Here is a 16,462-nt window from a genome sequence, read left to right as displayed (position 1 = left end):
ATTCAATTATCATAATTGATTGGATTAATTGAATTAGGTTAACAAGTTTGATTTTTATTTTGAAATCCACAAAGGCTATGGCCTTGAATTTTTGTGGGTAAGCTTACTTCTAGCAGATGAGCTTACCATGAAATTTTCATAAATTTCTGAAAACAGAAACTAAAGCAATTGAATTAAGTTCAAATTTCAAGTTTAAATTCAAACCTTAGGTAAAATAGTGCCATAAATTCTTGAAAGATTTATTATGAACTACTCAATTACAGAACATCACATAGTAAAAAGATCTAAGCTTGAAAACCTTAGTAACAGGCTTGAATAAATTTTTACCATTTCAAGCTTGATTTGCATAAGTTTAAATTAGATCAAGCTAGGGTTCAGTACTGTAAGTGAAGTTTTTACACAAGCTTACTTATAACTTAACGAGGCTACACACCAAAAATCATAAGCAATAGAGCTAGCATGCAAAAGTTACACTCAAGATACCCTTTTGCTAAACTTTAAAATAACTCTAAAAACAATTTTTTCAAACTGAACTCCAGTAACAAAAGTTGTAAACCTAGACTTCTGGAGTACAACAAAACTGGTTTGGTAATTTTTGGATTTTTCTACAAATTCCTATGGATTTTAAAAGTTGGCTAATTTGAAATAGGGGGGTAATGAGTTTCCACTTAAAGGCCCCTGGAAAGATTTGAATCCTTGCAATTGGGTCCTTAGCCGGGTTAAACAGAGAAGCCGATCGACGGTGATCGAATTCTGGCAAGGGGGCTCACCGGCGGCGAGGGGAAAGTGGCGGAAAAGGTTCAGGAGCTAACGGCGGTCACGGGGGTGGCCGGTGTTGAGGAAGAGTGGGGCTGAAACGGCGGGTCGACGACGAACAGGGGTGGGCGGCGGGGCTCCGAGGGACGATGATGGCGTTCCGGTGGCCGGAGTGCCAGAGGACGATGGGGAAGTGGCTAGAAAGCTTCCACACGATGATGTGGTGCTGGTGGTGTGCTTGGCAGGGGCTGAGAGGCGGCAGAGCGGCGGGACGATGGCGAGACCGAGCGGCGGCGGAGCTCGAGCTCACCGGCGCTGTGGTCTGGGCTGCTCGAGTACGGGAAAATGAAATTGGATAGGTTTGTGAGCTTCAGTGGGTTGCGGCGGTGCTACTGGAGCACTGAATCGCGGGTGGGAGGCGGCGGAGGCGGCTGACGACGGCGGGCAGGAGCTGCGGCGGAGCTCCGGCAAGGTGTGGCTCTCGGAAAGAAGGAAGAGTAGTAGAATGGGCATGCGTGAGTGCAAGAGTGAGTCCATGGGGAGCTCAGGGATGTGCTTCAAGTCGAGGAGGAGACACGGCGAGCGAGAGCTGCTGCTGGCAAGCCGGTGGGCGCGTGGCGCTCGGGGCGACGGCGGCGTGACATGGAGCGGCGAGGGGAGGGCCAGCGCGGGTCGGGTGAGCGGCGGGCGCGGCGCTGGAGGGGCACGTGGCACGGAGAAGAGCAGCGTGGGGCAGCTGGGGCTCGGGAAAGCGGCCTGCGAAGGTGGCGGTCATGCGCAGAGAGAAACAGAGAAAGGGAGGGGCTGGAGGTTGAAGACAGGGACCTGTGTGCAGTTTTTCAAAAATGCAGGGACTCCACTGTAAAGCCAAATTAACTTTCAAACCATAGCTCAAATGAAAATGTGCCCAAAAGCAAAAGTGTGGAGCTTAGCAAGATCTAGAACTTTTCTTTAAGGTTCAGTTTTAAAAGATTTAAGAATTTGAATATATTTTAAAACTTGGCAAAATTTTAAACTTCGGAGAAATCCTGTTTAAAATCTACACTCCACTTGAATCCTTAGGGTAGTTTCACTTCTCACAGAGGTTTAAAAGTAAATACTTGCTTCTTGCAAAACAACCCTTTACATATTTTGATTTTTCCTACCATTTCTCACACATTTTGCACCAAAAGACCTAAATTTTCCAGAATTACTAAAAGACCCTTTTGCCTTTGCATTAAAGTTTTTAACACACATACAAAAGATCAAATGCACAAACTCATACTAGAATCTAGTGTGTTTTCTTCCTAAGTACCTGAATGTCACAGCCTTCCCCTCTAAAAAGAATCTCGTCCCGAGATTCCGGAATAGGATGGAATCGGACGATCAGATTTGAGTGTTGGCTTGAAGGAAGTCTGGAAAGTTACGCTGAAGATATGACTTGGTTTCCCAAGTCGCTTCTTCTTCAGTGTGATGGTCCCATTGAATTTTGAACATCCTGATGGTTTTTCTTCTAGTACTTATCTCTTTAGTGTCTAGTATTTTGATTGGATGTTCGGTATAAGATAGATCCGGTTGGATTTCACTAGATTGGGAATCGATGATCTCGGTAGGAATTTTGACGCACTTCCTAAGTTGTGATACATGGAAGATATCATGAATGGCCGCTAATTAGGGAGAAAGTTGAAGACGATATGCTACGGGTCCACAGACTTTGATAATCTCAAAGGGTCCAATATATCGAGGAGCAAGTTTCCCTTTTATGCCAAACCATTGAATACCTCGAGTAGGAGATACTCGAAGATATACAATGTTTCCAACCTAGAACTGTAATGGTCTCCTTCGTATGTCAGCGTAGCTTTTCTGTCGAGATTGAGCTGCTCTTAGATTATTCTGAATAGTCTTCACCTTTTCCTCTACTTCAGTGACAAGGTCGGGTCCAAAGATTTTACGCTCGCCGGTTTGTGACCAACTCAAAGGAGTTCGGCATCGGTGACTGTATAATGCTTCAAATGGAGCCATCTTGAGACTTGTCGGATAACTATTGTTGTAGGAAAATTCTGCCAGTGCCAAGCATTTATCCCAATTCGTGTCGTATTGAAGTACGCAGGCTCTAAGCATATCTTCTAGAATTTGATTTATCCTTTCCGTTTCCCATCTATCTGAGGATGATATGCGGAACTTCGGATTAACTTAGTTCCAAGAGCATGTTGAAGTTGCTTCCAAAATTGAGCGATGAATTGTGCTTCACGATCAGAAATGATCATCTTGGCGCACTCCATGGAGATGAACAATTTGATCTAGATAGATCTCAGTATACTTTTTGGCGTTGTTAGTAGTATGCACAGGAAGGAAATGGGTGGTCTTGGTTAATCGATCAATGATTACCCAAATAGAGTCATGCCTTTGGGAGGTGTTGGGTAAGCCAATGATGAAATCCATGTTGATATCCTCCTACTTCCAAGAGGGAATGGGTAGAGGTTGAAGAATACTAGCAGTTTTTAGATGATTGGCCTTAACTCTTTGGCAAATATCACATTCCGAGACATACTTTGCAATTTCTCGCTTCATACGAGTCCACCAAAAGTTCTGTTTCAAATCTTTGGTACATCTTGGTACTGTCGGGGTGCATAGAGAATTTGGACAGATGGGCCTCATCCACTATCTGCTTACGAAGCTTATGGTCCTTGGGTACAATGATACGCTCGTTGAACCATAGAACCCCTTCGTGATCTACTCGAAAGCACTTGACTTTTCTTCTCCTTGTGCTAACTTCTGCTTGATGATTCTGACCCCTTTGTCATGTTGTTGTGCAAGGACAATGTTATCCCTAAGCGTAGTTTCAACTGAGAGATGGTTCAAGCTACCTTGAGGAATGATCTCTAGATTGAGCTTCCTCATATCCCAAAAAAGAGTCTCATTGAGAGCCTCTACTGACAAGCAAGAGCAATGTGCCTTGCGGCTAAGTGCATCCGTAATGACGTTGGCCTTGCCTGGATGATAGTGTACTTCTAGATCATAATCCTTGATAAGCTCTAGCCAACGTTTTTGTCTCATATTTAGATCTGCTTGTGTGAAGATGTACTTGAGACTTTTATGGTCAGTATGATATGGCCCTTTGTACCCATCAGATGATGTCTCCAAATGTTAAGTGCATGGATAATGGCTGCGAGTTCAAGATCATGCGTAGGATAGTTCTGTTCATGAGTCCTAAGTGCTCGTGATGCATAAGCAATCACTCGGTTGTCTTGCATAAGCACACAACCAAGTCCGATTCCCGAAGCATCACAATAGATGTCAAAAGGTTTGGAAACATCCGGTTGAGCCAGAACTGGGGTAGTAGTGAGCTGTGCTCTGAGGGTGTGAAATGCATCTTCACATTTATGATCCAGGAGAATTTAACTCCTTTCTTCAGTAATTCTGTCATAGGCTTGGCTATTCTTGAGAATTCAGGAATGAAACGACGATAATAGCCATCTAGACCAAGAAAACTGCGGATCTCATGGACTGACGTAGGAGGCTTCCAGTCCAGCACTTCTTGGACTTTACTTGGATCAACGGATATACCATCACTGGAGATAGTGTGACCCAGAAATTTAACAGTATCCAGCCAAAATTCACATTTGGAGAATTTGGCGTACAAGTGGTGGTCTCTTAATCTTTGAAGAACAATATGGAGATGGTTTGCATGATCTTCCGGATTTTTGGAATAAATTAGAATATCATTAATGAAGATCACTACGAATTTGTCAAGTTCTTGCATGAAGATAGAGTTCATGAGATACATGAAGTATGCTGGTGCATTGGTAAGACCAAACGACATGACCAGATATTCATAGAGTCCATATCTGGTGGAAAAGGCTGTTTTTGGAATGTCACTCGGCCTGATCTTGATTTGATGATACCCGGAGTGGAGGTCAATCTTAGGGCCAGTTTGGCAGAGCTCCCAGAGCTGATTCTCTACTGAATCCAGCAAGAGCTCTGCCAAACAGTTTTTCAGAGAGAAGTGATTCTCTACTGATTCTGTGGAGTGATTCTCTGAAATGAACTAAGAGGCTGGGAGCTGAAAAAAGTAGCTTCTCCTGATTCTGTGAAGTGATTCTCCATCCTGATTTTAAGAGTTTATGCTAGAGAATCAAAGAGAATCACCTTCAGCCACAGAATCACTTCTCTTAGAGAATCAGCTCCCACAGAGAATTAGGATCAGTTGGAGCTCTACCAAACTGGCCCTTAGAGAATACCCGGGCTCTGGCTAACTTATCGAACAGAATGTCAATGCGGGGCAGAGGATACTTGTTTTTGATAGTTACCGCATTGAGGGGACGATAATCTACAAATAGCCTTAAACTATTGTCCTTTTTCTTCATGAATAGGGCTGGACAACCCCATGGTGAAGCACTCAAACGAATGAAACCTTTATCAAGGAGGTTCTGGAGTTGGATTTTTAACTCTACTAGCTCATTGGGTGGCATACGATAGGGCCTTTTAGAGATGGGGGCTGTGCCGGGTTGTAGTTCTATGACAAACTCAATATCCCTATCCGGGGGCATTCCAGGCAAATCTTCTAGAAAAACATCTGGGTATTTGCAAACAATAGGGATATCCTTTAACTTGATCCCTTCTACAGCATAGGCACAAGAGTTGTTGCACTCCCGTTGTGGAAGATAGAGAATAGTAGTTTCATGATCGGGTGAATCTATCTCCACGGCTCGGGAAAAGATATCCAATGATACTCGATGCCTAGTCATCCAATCCATGCCTAGGAGGACATCCATTCCTTCTAGGTCCAATAACAGTAAATCTGTTTTTATCAGATTGCTACCCAACTGAATTGGCATCTTTCTATAAATTTGATTTGATGCAATTTTACTGCTAGGAGTCGCTATCATATAGGCTCCCTTAATAGGTTAGAAATCCAGGCCTACTTTTGTTCCATATTTTGAACTGATAAAACTATGGGTTGCACCAGAATCAAAAAGTATAATCACAAGTTGATGGTTTATAGAGAAAGTACCCGTCATTATTGGCGCACCCTCGGGGAGTTCGGAGAAAGTTGTGAAGTTCACCCTCCCCTGGTGGATTTGTACCACCTGCTTCTTGCCCTTGCCCTTGTTGTTCGGGCTGGATGTTTGCTCTTGGAAAGATTTCCTGAGTTGAAAACAATCTCGGATGAAATGGATGAGCTGCCGCAGTTGAAACAACGATTGTTGTTGTTTCCTTGGTTGGACGACGGAAAGCTCGGCCTTGGGCCTTGCTGTTGTTGCTGCTGGGGTTGTGGTGTCGGCGGCCGATTGAATCGAGCCTGCTGGGGAGGCCTGGCTACCCATCTGCCTGGTAGATTGTTTCGGGCCGGGGCTCGGGTAGCGGTGTTCTGGACCAACCCATATCTTGGCAAAGATGCATTTGAGGGTCCCGTGGGTGTTTCCCGTTTCTTCTCTGCCCGGTGGGCTGAGATGCAATCCTCTTGAGTAATGGCCATATTGACTAGTTCATTGAAGTTGTCGGCCCTTACCAGGTTTAGCCGTTCCTTAAGTTTTGTGTTTAGGCCTCGATGAAAGCGATCCTGTTTACGGGCGTCAGTGTCCGCATGATAACCCACGTACTGGCACAGGTGATTGAAGGCCTGTGCATACTGCATGACAGTGTGGATTCCCTGGGTCAAGGTCAGGAATTCATTGAGCTTTCACTCAATGAGTCCCTCTGGAATGTGGTGCGCTCTGAAAGCGGTCCAGAATTCGTCCCATGTGACAACATGACCAGCCGGCTGCATGGTGTAGTACGGGTCCCACCATATGCGGGCGGTGCCGCGAAGTTATTGACCCGCGAAGAGTGCCTTGTTCGCGTCTGAGCATGGTGCAGATAATAATGCGAACTTGGACTCTATAGTGCGGAGCCATGCGTCAGCATCGAGGGGCTCATCTGTTTTATGGAACAATGGGGGCTAGATGCTGAGAAAGTCTTAGTAGCCAGCCGATGGATGTTCATCATGGCCTCGAGACGGGTGATAAAACTGGTTCATCTGGGCCTGTACTAATTGGTTAAGAAGTTCCATTTGCCATGCCATGACTTCCGCTAGATTTGACGGTGCTGGTGGTGGTTGTTGGGAACCGCTAGCTTGGTCTGGTCAGAAACCTTCCGGGGTTCCACGTGTAGCTCCAACCATCTGAAACAAAGGAGATGTCCATAATTAACAACAAAATTCTTGCTCCCCTTTTTAGAAGATATTCCGCCACTAAACAGATATGTAAATCACATATTCTGTTTAACTAACATATTCCAGGTGCAAGGATATTGAAACAAAACAACGGAACACAAGGCTTAGATTACAATGCAGACACTGGTTGTCCTTAACATATTACATCAGGGTGGTCCGATTGCTACGTTCAAGTCATACGTACACATGCCACATATATTACAGCAAGTGGCCCTGGGTCCAGGTAGACAACTCACTACCTATGTCACAACATTCTACACTAGTTACATCTGAAAGATCGATGATTTGGATGGACTAGAAATCGCTGAGGTCGCCTACGGAGGACTGGCTTCCGGAAGAGGAGTGATCTGGTTGAGGGTTAGGCTTTGGGTTTCCGTGCTCGGAGTTGAGATCAGAAACTCCTTCGATTTCCTCCGGTTCTTCTTCTTCGCCTTTAGGTGCTTCAGGTATAGCAGGAGGTGCTGGCTGCTGCTGAAGTTCGTTGATGTGAGCGAGGGCGTCGTCAACCTCAAGGATGAGGTTGTGGACTTGTTCCTGGAGGAACTCGATAATCGTGTTGTGTTGAGTGATTATTGCATCACTCTCATTGATCTGATCCTCCCGGTGGACAATGATCTCATTTCGCTCTGCGATAATTTCCTCCTTTTCCGTGACCAATGCTTGAAGCTCTTCTATTTGAGTGACCCGTCGATCTGCATTTTTGTAGTGACCTTGAGCTATACCGGTCAACAGACTCATACCATGGCGCAGCACAATCTGATAGTGGTGCTGGGCATTCATGAACCTAATGGTACCACGGAGCGTCTCTTCGGCTAAATCTCCCAGCATGTGGCCATAATGAGCTATCCGGAAATTCCACTCGGGATCACTGGAATCTATTGCAGGGAATAGGCCGATAGGATGCCCGACAACTTCTGCAGGATGCTGGTCGTAGAAAGTATGGATGGCCTCAAGAGCTGCAGTCTCAATGGTGTCGACGAGATGATAGCCAACCACATTGTGGTAGAACCAACCTGAATTACACCGGCTCAAGTACGCAAGTCCTCTCTCAAGGGCTCCAACGTACTTCAAACGGTGTAACCCCTTGGCCTGTCGGGTAACGTCCCGATAAACCACCGAATGTAGGATCAAACAAGGTACCTCGCACGAAGGCGAGTCCAGAGATACAGTCACCATCATATTTTACATCACAGCCGCTTATATTACAAGGGTTTGCAGAGGTAACAAAGGTTCCAGGCTGATAGAAATTATTACAAGCTAGTTTAAGAGTTCAAGTTCACGGCAGTGGAATTTAAAGTACGACAACTGTATATGTCGCCATTACGGACATCATGCTAAGCCATGACATGACATCACTAATTATGATCAGCGTTGGCTGGGGATGGGTCCCACTCCACGGATCAACCATCAGGCAAAGTATAGGGCCAAGGCATGAGGAGGGTAGAGTCTTCAGGGACATGACCTGAAATAAAATCATGTTGCAAGGCTGAGTACTCTAATACTCAGCAAGGCTTACCCGGAATTAGGATATACCTAGCCCATAACTAAACCATGAAAGCTTTAATGGGGTTTAGGTTTTGTCTCAGCTGAAAAGCAACAAAGAGTAGGTCCTTAATTTCATATTTTAGCTTTCAGTTTCTAGTTCCCTTAACCATTCTAAGTTAGCACCTATAACTACTCAAGCAGGGTAGAGTCTCTTTAAAGCATACCTCAGTATTACTCATCATAAGATTTCTCTTGTTACTCTATGTGGCAGAAATATTAAGCAGTCTCAATTTTCGCGAGAAACGGATGATTCTGAATTGAATTTCAACCCTTGCAAGGTAAACCTAACTCACACGCTTGGAACACCAACAGGTCGTTCCGAAGCAACCGTTTGCCTTTCATTCCAGGTCGTGGAACAAAGCCACCACAAGCGACTGCAGGACCATACGCACATCCAATGTGCAGGACATACGTCTACAGCGTGACTATATGATCGTATTCCCGTCTGCTCTGCAGAACGTACTCCCTCACGTCGATGCATGTAAACATAAAATAAAAGTCGAGTGGTGGGGGACGAGTCTACTTGCCTGGCCGATTGGTTACTAGGCTTAGCGCTTACCATATTTCACGGCATGTGGCTAGTACTTTTAAATGCTTAACTGCCACTACCACACACTGCGACCTTAACCAAATTCATCAACACAGACGGGGTATCGTTTCTTTCTAAGATGCTACACATAACCCCGTCTGTCATCCTTATAGTGATTGCAGTATTGTAAGCAACCAATTCCTATATCACGCAAGTGACAGGAAATCACTCGACTTCTACCGGTCCTATTAGCATAGCACTAGTCAGACTCAGGTTCTAATATTCAGTACATCGGTTCCTAGGAATATGCAACTAGGGTTTCCAGACAATCCCTAAGAACTTAATGCACAAGTATATATGTAATTGTAGATTGCAGTGTAAATTAGTGGGTTTATGTCTGGGGCTTGCCTTCACTGGCGAGGCTGGGGTTAGAAACGTTCAAAATTATTCCGAACTTGGGTTCAGGGCTTCAGTTAATTCTCCGACGACGTTTCCGGGGTCTTCAGAGATTTCCACTTCAGGTTCCGGGAGAATCTGATAGTCTCCGTCGGCGAGAAGCGTCGAGTCTATATGTGATGTAAATAATGCAGTTTAGAAAATGCATAGACTTCTATTCTGTTTCACAATAAAGTTGCAATCCAACGAAATTAACATTACATACTAGCAAATAACATAATTTCCCTTTACTGGGCAGTCATTTATCGGGTATTAATTAAACTACTTAGTTACATTAAGTAACACGGTGAGTTACCCTAAATATTTAACTAACTGCATGAGGTAGCATGTTTGGTTATCTTAAACAATTAAACTAATTACATTAATAGCTTTCTTTATTTGACTAGCTAATTATCTTTAATAACCCTAGGTTATTATTTAATTATGGACTTACTTTGATCAATTAGGAATATAGCATTACTATATCATATTCTATTTATTCTGGTGGTTCTACACCTGATCATAGGTTGAGAAATGGTGAACATATTACACTACTCAATAATAACACCTCAAAATATTTTCATAATTTTTCATGAGCTAGAGCTATTGTTCATGAATTTTCTTTGAATCTAAACTTAAATTCACTGTTGGAGTTACACTAGAATTCTGACTCTCAAATTTTTATCTTGGATTAAGCATGCTAAAGCAAAGCTAAGGTAAAATTTTAAGCTTTAAACATGAAGGGATACATCTTGAATTAAATCATAAAACTTCTATCAACATAAAGTAAATATATCTAAATATCATAGCTAGAAGGTTGGGTTGGGTCTCTAAAATTTACACAGCTCTACTTATAACACACACAACCCATGTTTCAAATTTGAGCCACAGCACTGCTGTGGATCAAGAGATCTAATTAAAATACCCCTTATCACATGATTATAATACAAAAGTGGTAGTATTTAACACAAGGATTCAAACCCAACTGATTTGACATTTTTCTGAATTTTCTACAATTTTCTACACATTTTTGAAGTTCATAGCTATTGAATTGGGGGGGTTCTGAAATCTTGCAGGAAGACCCTTAGAAATTTTGAAATCTTCACAAATATGCCCTTCGCTCGTCGGGGAAGAAGAGCAGGGAGATCGCCGGCCAAATTCCAGTGAGGGGGGTGGTGGGGGGGTGGAGAAGGGCTGGTCTACGGGCACCAGGAGCTCACGGCGCATCCATGGGTGGGCTTGGGAGGAAGAGGGGATGGCCGGAGGTGGGTTTCCCACGGCGGCCGAGGCGGCGGCGCGGAGGAGCTCGTCAGCGAGGGGCTTCCCGGCGAGGGAGGTGGCCAAGCACGGGTTTGGTAGCTATAGCAGGAGGAGGGGAAGCTGTTGGGGTGGTCGGATTGGGCGGAGAAGGGGCGAAGCTAGGGGCTCGACAGCGACAGGAGCTTACCGGCGAGGAGGGGATCGACGGCGACCGGACTCCGGTGAAGGATTGGCGTCGGGGTGGGGTCGTGGAGCTTCGGCGTGGAGCAGTGAAGCTTTCTAGGTGGTCATCCGGGACAATGGGGGCTCAAGGTGGGAGCTCCGCGGCGACCAGGGGCTCGCCGGCGAAGAAGAAGAACGCGGCGGTGGTGTTTCGGGCTCTGGGCGATTGGAGAGCAAAAGAGCGAGTGGAATGGGAGGAGAGGGAGCTAGTGCTGCTCTTGAACTAGAAAAGAGGGGGCGAGGGGGGGCGTGCACGGGCGGCTGCTGCGGCGACGAGGTGGCGGACGGCAGAGCCGCGGGGCAGCGTGGCACGTGCGCGAGAGGGCCAAGGAGGAGGAGCTAGGGCGGTGCTCGGGCTGGGGGCGACGCGTGGAGGCGAGGGCAGCAGGAGGTGGCGCCAGGGAGGAGCTGGCGCGGTGGTGAGTGGCGCAGACGACCGGCGGCAGAGAAGCAGAGCAGGGGAGCAGAGCAGGCGCCAGAGGAAGAAGAAGAGGGGAGGGGGTCCGAGGGACCTCGTTGGAATTTGCAAAAATCTCAGGGACTCCTCTATAAATTGGATTTTCCCACGGATCCAAAGCTCTAATGAGGAAATGACCAAAATAGAAGTTGTAGAGTTTTTCAAATCCTACAACTTTTCTTTAGGGTTCAAGTTCAAAAACCTAAATTACAATGCTTTATTTTACCATTTTGCACTCAAATCAAACTTAAATAAGTTTTGTCCTTCTCAAGGTAAATTTCTTATAACTTTGGACCTAATTGTAAGTTTTTATGACATGTCATGATGACTTATACCTTTTTACATTTTGACCCTTGGTCATTTTTGGATTTTACTTTTATACTTCAACTAATTTACATAAAAGGACTTGTATTTTCATAAATTTACACAAATACCCTTATTTTCTTAACTTTGCCCAATTTTCACACAATTTAATCCACACCAAACATTCTTCCTATTGGCTTGCTCTATTTAACACCTTGGGTGTCACAACCTTCCCCCCTAAAAGGAATCTCATCCCGAGATTACAGGAATGATATAATAGGATGATAGATACCTAAGAATTCTTGAGGAAGTCTGGGAAGTTCTTCTGAAGATAGTCTTCGGTTTCCCAGGTAGCTTCTTCTTCCGTATGATGATTCCACTGGATCTTAAACATCTTGACTGTTGCTCTTCTGGTACTTCTTTCCTTGGTGTCTAAGATTCTGATTGGATTCTCCTTATAGGAAAGATCGGGCTCGATGTCTACGCTTGGTGTATCAATGATTTAAGTAGGAACACTGATACACTTCTTGAGCTGAGTTACGTGGAAGACATTATGAATAGCTACTAGCTGAGGAGGAAGTTGAAGTCGGTAGGCTACGGTCCACAAATTTCAAGGATTTCTAAAGGACCAACGTAGCGAGGACCGAGTTTGCCTTTGATACCATATCGTTGAACACCTCGAGTAGGAGATACTCACAGGTATACAAAATCACCTACTTCAAACTGTATTGGTTTCCTCCTTTTGTCTGCGTAACTCTTTTGTCTTGATTGAGCTGCTTCTAAATTATTCTGAATAATCTTTACCTTTTCTTCTACCTCGGTGACAAGATCGGTGACAAGGAGTTCTGCATTGGCGACCATATAAGGCTTCAGAAGGAGCCATTTCGATACTTGACTGATAACTGTTATTATAGGAGAATTCTGCCAGAGCTAAGCATTTGTCCCAATGCTCGTTGTACTAGATCACGCATGCTCAAAGCATATCTTCTAGAATTTGATTGATCCTTTCTATTTGCCCATCTGTTTGCGGATGATATGCGGAGCTTCGGATTAACTTGGTTCCAAGAACTTGTTGAAGTTGCTCCCAGAAACGAGCAACAAACTGTGCTCCACGATCAGAGATGATTGTTTTAGGTATCCCATGGAGACAAACGATCTGGTCTAGATAGATTTCAGCATACTTCTTAGCATTGTAAGTGGTATGCACGGGGAGAAAATGAGCGGTCTTGGTTAATCTATCTACAATCACCCAAATGGAATCATGCCTCTAGGAAGTGCTAGGTAAACCTATGATAAAATCCATACTGATATCTTCCCATTTCCAAGAAGGAATAGGTAAAGGCTACAGCGTACCAGAAGTCCTTAAGTGACTGGCTTTAACCCTCTGACAAATATCACATTCAGAGACGTACTTCGCTATTTCTCTTTTCATACGAGTCCACCAGAAATTCTGTTTCAAGTCTTGGTACATCTTCGTACTGCCAGGGTGCATAGCAAACTTAGATAGATGTGCTTCATCAATTATCTGCTTGCGAAGCTGATGGTTTTTGGGTACAACCATACGTCCCTTAAACCGTAGAATCCTTTTAGGATCCTCTTGGAAACATTTATACTTTTCTTCTCCTTGGGCTAATTGTTGCTTGATAATTTTGACTCCCTTATCATCTAGTTGTGCCATAATGATACTATCCTGGAGTATAGGTTCAACTGCTATATGATTTAGACTGCCTTGAGGAACGATCTCCAGATTAAGCTTTCTCATTTCCCAGCAGAGAGTGTTGCTGAAAACTTCTACTGATAAGCAATGACAATGTGATTTGCGGCTTAGTGCCTCCGCGACCACATTGGCTTTGCCTGGATGGTAGTGGACTTCAAGATCATAATCCTTTATAAGCTCTAGCCAACGTCTTTGCCTCATATTCAAGTCCGCTTGTGTAAGATGTATTTTAGACTCTTATGATCCGTATAAATATTGCACTTGGTACCCATAAGATGGTGTCTCCTAAGTTTAAGTGCATGTATAACGGCTGCAAGCTCAAGATCATGAGTAGGATAGTTCTGCTCTTGTGTTCGAAGTGCTCTAGAGGCATATGCAATCACGCGGTTATCCTGCATAAGTACACACCCAAGTCCGGTGCCTGATGCATCACAATAAACATCAAAAGGTCTGGATGTATCTGGCTGAGCCAAAACTGGAGCAGTGGTAAGATGTGCTCTTAAAGTGTGGAAAGCTTCTTCGCATTTCTCATTCTAGGAGAATTTCACTCTGTTCTTCAACAGCTCAGTCATGGGTTTGGCTATCCGGGAGAAATCTGGAATGAAACGACGGTAGTAGCCAGCAAGACCGAGAAAACTGCGGATCTGATAGACCGAAGAAGGGGGCTTCCAATCCATCACTTCCTGAACTTTACTCGGGTCAATAGATATACCGTCCTTAGAGACGGTATGACCCAAAAATTTGACGGTATCAAGCCAGAATTCACAATTAGAGAACTTGGCATACAGGCGGCGATCTCGCAAACGTTGAAGAACAATATGAAGATGTTTAGTGTGATCTTCAAGATTTTTAGAATAGATCAAGATATTGTCGATAAAAACCACAACGAATTTATCGAGTTCCGGCATGAAGACAGAGTTCATGAGATACATGAAATATGCCGATGCATTGGTAAGATCAAAGGACATAACCAGATATTCATAGAGTCCATATCTGGTGGAAAAGCTGTTTTTGGAATATCACTTGGCCTAATCTTTATCTGATGATATCCAGAGCGAAGGTCAATTTTGGAGAATATCTTGGCTCCGGCTAACTGACCAAACAAGATATCAATGCGGGGAAGAGGATACTTATTCTTAATAGTAACCGCATTGAGGGGGCGGTAGTCAACACATAGTCTAAGACTGTTATCCTTTTTCTTAACAAACAAAGCAGGGCATCCCCAAGGTGAAGCACTTGGGCAAATATAACCTTTATCAAGGAGTTCCTGAAGTTGAATTTTCAACTCTGCCAGTTCATTAGGCGGCATACGATAGGGTCTCTTAGAAATGGGGGCTGTGCCAAGTTGTAATTCTATGACAAATTCAACATCTCTATCTGGGGGCATTCTGGGTAATTCGTCCGGAAAAACATCTGGGTACTCACACACAACAGGAATATCCTCTAACTTGATCCCTTCTGTAGCATACACACAAGAGCTGATATACTCCTGTTGTGGGAGATGAAGGATGGTATGTCCATATTCCGGGGAGTTTATCTCAACTATTCGAGAAAAGGTATCTAGAGATACCCGATGTCTGGTCATCCAATCCATACCTAGGAGAATATCCATTCCTTCTAGGTTTAATGAAATTAAGGCTATTCTTATTAAAGTGCTACCCATCTGGATTGGTACATCTCTACAAATTTGATTTGATGCAATTCTACCTCCAGGGGTTGTTATCGTATAAGTTCCATTAGTGGGGTAGAAATCCAAATCTATTTTGGTCCCAAACCTTATACATATAAAACTATGGGTTGCACCGGAATCAAAAAATATAATAGCAGGGTGATGGTGTAGAGTGAATGTACCCGTCATCACTGGTGCACCTTCCGGAAGTTCCGATAGAGTAGTGAAATTTACTCTTCCTTGACGGACTTGCATAACCTGCCTCTTGCCTTTGTTCCTGGAGTTGGAGTTGGAGTTAGAGGCTTGTCCAGGGAATGTCTTCCCTCGTTGTGGGCAGTCTTTAACAAAATGCGTTGGACTACCACAGTTGAAATATCGATTGACATTATTTCCTTGATTAAACTGCTGAGGGTTCGGCCTTGGACCGACTGGTCGTTGCTGCTGCTGAGGTTGGGGCACTGGTGGCCTGTTGAATCGGGGCTGCTGAGGAGGTCTGGCTACCCATCTGCCTGTTGGAAAATTTCTGGACGGAGCTTGGGAAACTGGGTTCTGAATCAACCGATACCTCGAAGGTTGTAATTTCGAGGGTCCAAGCAATACTTTCTGCCTTTTCTCAGCACGATGGGCTGAAATACAATCTTCTTGGGTAATGGCCATAATGACCAATTCGTTGAAGTTGTCAGCCCTAACCAGATTCAAGCGTTCCTTCAGCTTGGTGTTTAGTCCGCGACGGAATCGATCTCTTTTCTTGGCATCCGTGTCAGCATGGTAGCCCGCTTACTGGCACAGGTGATTGAAAGCCTGTACGTATTGAAGTACAGTGCGGTTTCCTTGGGTCAGTGCCAGAACTTCATTGAGCTTTCGCTCAATGAGTCCTTCTGGGATATGGTGCACTCTAAAGGCGGTTTTGAATTCTTCCCAGTTGACAACATGTCAATCCGGTTGCATAGCATAGTAGTTGTCCCACCAAATGCGAGCATTACCACGGAGCTGTTGGGCTGCAAAGAGAGTTTTGTTTGCTTCGGAGCATGGGACGGAGAGTAATGCAAACTTTGATTCGATGGTACGAAGCCATGCATCTGCATCAAGGGGTTCTTCAGTCTTATGGAAGAGCGGGGGGTGCGTACTAAAGGAATCCTGATAACCAGCCGATGGATGTTCTTCACGTCCACGTTGAGGAGAATGGAACTGATGTTGCTGGGCCTGCACTAGCATGTTCAGGAGTTCGGTCTGACGAGCCATCACTTCCGCTAGATTTGGCGGTGGCGGAGGTGGTTGTTGTGAACCACTAGCCTGGTCTGATCTGAATCCCTCCGGGGTTCCGCGCGTAGCGCCAACCATCTAAAATATAGAAGTTGTCCATTAGCATTCACCAA

This window comes from Panicum hallii, chromosome 3, assembly GCF_002211085.1.
Source record: "Panicum hallii strain FIL2 chromosome 3, PHallii_v3.1, whole genome shotgun sequence".
NCBI lineage: Eukaryota > Viridiplantae > Streptophyta > Magnoliopsida > Poales > Poaceae > Panicum > Panicum hallii.
The sequence above is the reverse complement of the archived record's forward strand: the minus strand, read 5'-3'. Positions refer to the sequence as shown.